The sequence below is a fragment of the Myiozetetes cayanensis genome, unplaced genomic scaffold, assembly GCF_022539395.1.
Source record: "Myiozetetes cayanensis isolate MyiCay16 unplaced genomic scaffold, myiCay2020 scf5-8, whole genome shotgun sequence".
Lineage (NCBI taxonomy): Eukaryota > Metazoa > Chordata > Aves > Passeriformes > Tyrannidae > Myiozetetes > Myiozetetes cayanensis.
The window spans coordinates 111,066,845-111,072,654 of record NW_026087742.1 but is presented as its reverse complement, the minus strand read 5'-3'; the positions used below and the strand labels follow the sequence as shown (position 1 = coordinate 111,072,654).

General features: G+C 45.4%; 1 protein-coding gene across 12 annotated transcripts in view; it reads left to right on the top strand.

Moving 5' to 3' along the window:
• Nucleotides 1-1,139: 1,139 nt before the first annotated feature.
• Nucleotides 1,140-5,810, top strand: part of LOC126648937 (uncharacterized) — a 29,910-nt gene continuing 25,239 nt past the window's right edge. For 10 of the 12 annotated variants that reach the window (XR_007630942.1, XR_007630941.1, XR_007630940.1 and 7 more), the window contains exons 1-2: nucleotides 1,140-1,625; nucleotides 1,961-2,239. The gene's annotated coding sequence lies outside the window, so the exon portion shown is untranslated. The remainder of the gene's footprint in view (nucleotides 1,626-1,960; nucleotides 2,240-5,810) is intronic. The other 2 variants (XM_050332658.1, XM_050332657.1) reach the window with 2 other exon arrangements.

Below are 5,810 nucleotides of genomic sequence, written 5' to 3'. Positions count from 1 at the left end.
CACACCTCCCAGTTCTCCCCTGCTGCAGCACACAAAGAGATCTTGGCATTCATCCGTAAGCCCTTCTTTATGCTGTGGCAGGAATCTAAAGCACTTTGGAAGCCAACAGGTAAAAATGGTGCTCACAGGTTGGTTCCAGCTCCGGGATCTCCAAATAGCAGCTACTGGTGCCAGGCTAGGATGTTTTTACCAGAATAACATGAGTTTCTTCACTGTTGCTCCGTGGATTTTAGCATTTCTTTCAGAAACAAGAGGATTGCTTGTCTGCTGGTGCCTGTGAAATGAAAAGGTGCCTGGTGCCTTCATCTGGAGTACTTTTCTCTGAAAGCCAGTGAAGAAAACATTTCAGAAAAAAAAAATGAAAAGCAAGGAAACCCAGAACTGTTTCTTTACATTACTCACATGGACTCTGCTACTTAAAGACAGTAAAGCACAATTCGTGTGTCTCACATTGTGCAAACATGTGAGCATCTGGCAGAAGCACATAACTTACCCATCGCTGGTAGTGAGTGAGTGGAACTCTTGCATCCAGCAAAGAGCAACAGGTATCATGCTGTATAAATGACAGCTTTGGAAATGAATTCATTTTAGAAGAGCCTGTCAGCTTGAAGCCCAGCCACTTCACAAAAAAGCGTTTCAAAACGTTTTTAGGTTGATATCTTTGCTGAATTTTCCCCATCACTCTCAGCATCTCATTTTTGTATCATTACCCTTTTGCTCTGCTGTGAAGAGTACACACACACACACACACACATATGAAGTTAGAGGAAAACCAATCATCTACGCAGATTTACATGATAAGACAAAACCAGGAATGTGTCATGACTGAGGAAAAAGCTAATAAGATAAATCAGCATGAAGCAGAGAGGGAAGGAAGGAGAGGATGTTAGATGACTTTCCTTGTAAAACAACTTTCTAATATACTTGTAATAAAATCAAGCCTTATCGGTTTACCAGGACAAGAAACTCCAATCCTGCAAGCTCTGCACAGACCCCTAAACCGGTGCAGAGTTGCACTTTTTAAATTTAATTTTGTTTTGTTTTGTTACTGACTAACAGCACAGTTTAGAGCCACCTTCAACATACCATGCCTTGGTGCAGGGAACTGTGTTTTCACAGCACTGTCTGCAGCAGCACAGACTCCAGGCAAAAGGGTCTCAAAAGGCTCTTTTGCATTTCCCACTTTGGCTTCATCCAGTGCTAAAAAATGAGCCCGTTTAAGCATAACTCACAGTTATCTCTTTCAGCTCGTCTGTAAAATGTTAATGTGATGTGTTCCCGTTTAAAGATCCCTTTGCACTGCGAGAGACACGTGAAGCGGTCTCTACAGACAGGAGCGCGCCCGAATTAACCTAACGTGGAAGAAGGAGGAATACGAGGGACCTTTGGAAAAGGCAGGGTGAAACCCACCCCGGTGCCGGAGAGCCCACTGGCTGTGTGGGCATGGTCGGCGACGGGCGACACCGTCCACCCTGGCGCCAGAGAGAGCTCCTCGGTTCGATCCTCCGAACCAGGCAAGATGTGACTCACTCAGTTTTGCTCGCAAAGAAGGAGGACCATCTGCTAGTCATGAGCAGATGACAAATTCACTGCATTGCGTCTTGTCGCTACTTCCAAATTTGTAAGTAAGTAAACACATTTTGTAACCCTCTCTCTCAGAATATTTGAGAGCTCCGATAAAGTGGGGGGGGGAGGAGGAAAAAAAAAAAAGAAAGAAGAAAAAGTTTAAATTTATGTAACGCACGGAACGGGGGATGGGGGGTTGGGGGGGGGGATAAATGTTTTATTCTGAATGGGGTTCGAAAGCAGCCGCTCCAGCCTGGTGCCGGCTGCCGTACAAGCCCTGCAGGCGCTCCCTGCGCGGGGCCCGCGGTGCCTGCGCTCCCCCGGGCGGCCGCCGCTCCGCGATGCAGCCGCCGCTCCTCCCGCTGCCCCTCATCTCTCTCTCTCCCCTCACCAGCGGGCAGTCCCCACCGAGAGCACACCTCAAGACCGGCAGCCTTGGAATGGGAACTCTCCGATCCCCCTCCACCGCGGGCTGAGCCCCTGAAGATGCCCCGCAGCATCCCACCCGTCTTGGGTCGTGCTGAGTCCATCCATCACCAGATCCTAAAGCCGTTTAGGGCACGAGTTATGTCCTCCTGCCGTGTCAGGGGCAAAGAAGCTACGCAGCACAGAAGCAAGGGTTTCAGCACCATCAAAAGCCTCTGCGGCTCAAGCAGGTCAGCCCAAAACTCGAGTAGGTACCTGTGAATTGGATCTGAGCTTGCATATCCAAAGGAGTCTAAGGAGTTTCACCTGGGGAGGTTTAGACTGGATATTAGGGGGAAAAAAAAATTAACTGAAAGGGTGATCAGTCTTTGGAGCAGGCTGCCCAGGGAAGTGATAAAATCACCATCCTTAGAAATGCTCAAAAGTTGTCTAGATGTGGCACTTGGGGACATGGTTTAGTGGTGAACGTGGCAATGCTGAGTTAACTCAATGAACTTACAGGTCCTTTCCAATTCTGATGAATCTGTGAGTCTAGAAATTTAAGCATCTTTATCTTTCTACCTGAGAGAAATAATTCAGAGAGTGACCACAAAACACTCCAGACAAAGTATTCCCATGATTTTTGAAGGGCATGAGCCTACGATAAACAAAAAAAATTGCACTAACCACAATTATGGAAGCTATACACTAAGTGCAGACGTAAGAAGGGCCAAAGTCACAGGACCACCTTCATTTTACGTCAGTCCAGCCCTTAATGCTCCTAGACATAGTACAGTCTTAATTGAATGGAACTTTACTGCTTTTAGCGAGAGATTGTCCTTGTCCAATCACTCCTGGTGAATAACTGCTTTGCTCTGAGTCTCTGCCATCTGGACCAGACTGACAGGATGATGAAGGACTAACCATGCTGTCTCTGAAAACTGAAATCGGGGGAGTAGGGTGATGATGAACCTTGTGGCTGTGCAACTCTCATGTTAGCTAGCCCCAGGAAAGCAAAGCCTCTGTCACTGTTCTGCCTCCTCTGTCCCAGCTCTTCCACCTGCCCCACTGATACCCTGACTTCAGCAGCTTTCAGCACCTCTGCTTCTTCTGGGTTTCAGCAATGCTGATCTTTAATGCAGGATGTCCCAGCCTGTCCTCGGTCTCCTTAATGTTTGTTCACACCTGAGCAAGGAGAGCAGAGCAGCTAAAGACAGGAAGGAGGAGGAAGAAAGTCGGAGACCAGCAAGAGACCTCTGCAGACCAGATGGTGAAATCACAGGGAGCAGCGCACAGCCCTGGGGAAAGCACTTGAGTCTTTCACTAGCCAGGCACCCACAGAGCCATCATCTTCCCTTGGTGACCTTCTGGCTTCTCCTTCTTGCTCAAGTCTTCCTTCTGCAGGTGCTCCTCTTCACTGTCCCACTTTCAAGGGACTTCTGCATCTGCTTCTCTCTTCTGCTCTGGTGTCTTCGTGCTATCTCTGTGCAACCTCACCTACTGGCCCAAATTCAAATGCTCTTCCCCTGTCCCTTGTGATTTACAGATCTGCGTCCCTGCTCCTCTCCCTCTACCACCACCCAAAAGACAACTCCCCTTCCAGCTGAAGCCCAGCATGGTGGGAACAGCTCAGCTGACAGCCCTGGGATGTACCATATGGCCTCAGGAGCATGCTGCCTGTCCCACAGGCATCCTAGGAGGCATCTTTGGCTCAGACTTCTCACATCCTCAGTAATTTTTTTCTTTTTTTCTTTTATTTTTTTCTGGTTACCATCTTTACCCTGTGGCCTTTCATCTCCTTTAAGCTAAAATTCCTGTGCAGGCTTCTGGCATTTCAAATCTCAGCTACTCCCACCTCCTTTTCTTTCTGGCCTCAACATGCACTCTCATCCAACTTGTACCCAGCTCAAACACTGCTATGAGCATCCTTTCCTCATGACTCGCTTTCACTCTGCTACTGCCTCTGCCTCCCCTCTCCCTGCCCTGATATGTGCAGCAGAAGCCCCTTCGTTCTGCTTTCAAGTCTCCCCAGGGCATCACCCACTAACCAGATATAATTTATGCCCTCATCTAGCCTTTCATTGGAACCTCGTTTTCCCGCTTGACAGATTTCTGGACAAGCACCTTTGCCCGTTCACTCCCACAACTCCTCAGGTGTGAGACAGGCCCACCACAAACACCCACACAGCGACTCTCTTGTCTTCTGTCAAAATCATCACTAACAGCCTCTGGGATGCTCTCAGAAAATCTTTCCTGTGGACTGTCCCTGTGCTGAGCTCGTTTCTAGTGCTGCTGTTCCATCATTTCCTTCTGCTCTCCTTTCTCTTCGCCTACTTTGTCATTCCCCTTTGCCTCTGCTTCGGTGCTAAGCTCTCTAGCACAGGGCCCATCTTTTTTTCTTAACCACTCAATACTCAATCTGGTGATGTTCTGGTCCTTGATTAAGATTCATGTGAACTATGGTGATATGAATAGTAAATCATTAGGATGGATTCCCTGGTGCTACACTGTCATTCGATGCATTTGCTAAAGCTCCTGGAAGCAATTTGTATTTAACTTTGCTTCAGCACCTCAGTTCTGAAGGTAGGAAGTGTGTGATGTTAATTATCTCTAATCATGGCTGGCATTAAAAGTACTGGTAGAAACCCCATAGAAGTAAGTGCCACAATTCCCTTTCTCAGAATGAAGATAAAAGTTTTTCTAGTGTTACATTTTTTAACCTATTTTGCTGAAATTTAGTGTAGTTATTTAACTTTCATTTTCTTCCAGCTCCTAACCCCTCACCTAGTTCAAATGATTCATCCCTGCTGCATTCACTGCCCAGGAATGTTGGCTTTCAACAAACTACAGCAAATAATGTAAAATAAACACGAGCGTGCTTTCATCTCACAACAATCTGGGTTAAGTACATATTTCACACACTGCACCACAGGATATGTTAAATTAAAATCAGAACCACCAGATTTAAAAATCCAATGCCAATTCAAACCATTGATGAGTTATTTCTGTATTCACTTATATGCCATAGTGGGCATGAATAACAACCATTGCTTTGTTAACCCTAAAATGTGCCATTTGGCAACTTTTTTCTCCGTTAGTTGAGGAAAACCAAGAATTTTGATTTGAAACTACTCTTCACAGAAATTACTCTTTTATACTCTTATGTATATTCTTGAGTATCCTGTTCTTCTTGAATGAATCTGGAAGCATACAGATAGTCATGTCTCCATCTTCCTCTTATTTTAGTGTTCTACATTTTCAAAATTGCTTTAAATCACACTCTGAAAAAAGCAACCTGGAATGGCTTCCTTGAAATGATAAATGTGTTTTTAAATGTCTGCTGCTTCGTGTTGCCAGAATCATGCAGTCTGAGGTCTTGCATGTATTCATTTCCTAGTCAAAAAATGTAGGGAACCTACATTTGTAAAAAACAGGGCAAAAAAAAGGTTGCAGCGATGGGAATCTGACAGGAAAATATCAATGTTCTGGGCAAGGCTCAGATTTAATGCACTCTTACTCTAGATTTCCATAGTGTAACATTTTATGAATCTAGCTTCTCATTCCAGCAGCACTAGGATAGGAATCGTGCTTGGTTGTTGATTTATTTCGAAGATACGCAGAATAAGCATTGTATTTCCTTTAGACTTTAAATGCAAGACTAGAGATTCCCTAAAATTTAGAAAGCCTCTCGTTCAGTGCCGTGTTGCTGTGTTTAGACTTCAGCAGAATCTAAAAGTCAGAAATTAAATACTGGGGCTAGCAAGAGGAAAAGAGAATCAGTGTGGTTCGTTTTTTTCTTTATATTATGGCTTGATCAGGCTGTTGCTTTCCTTCTGCAG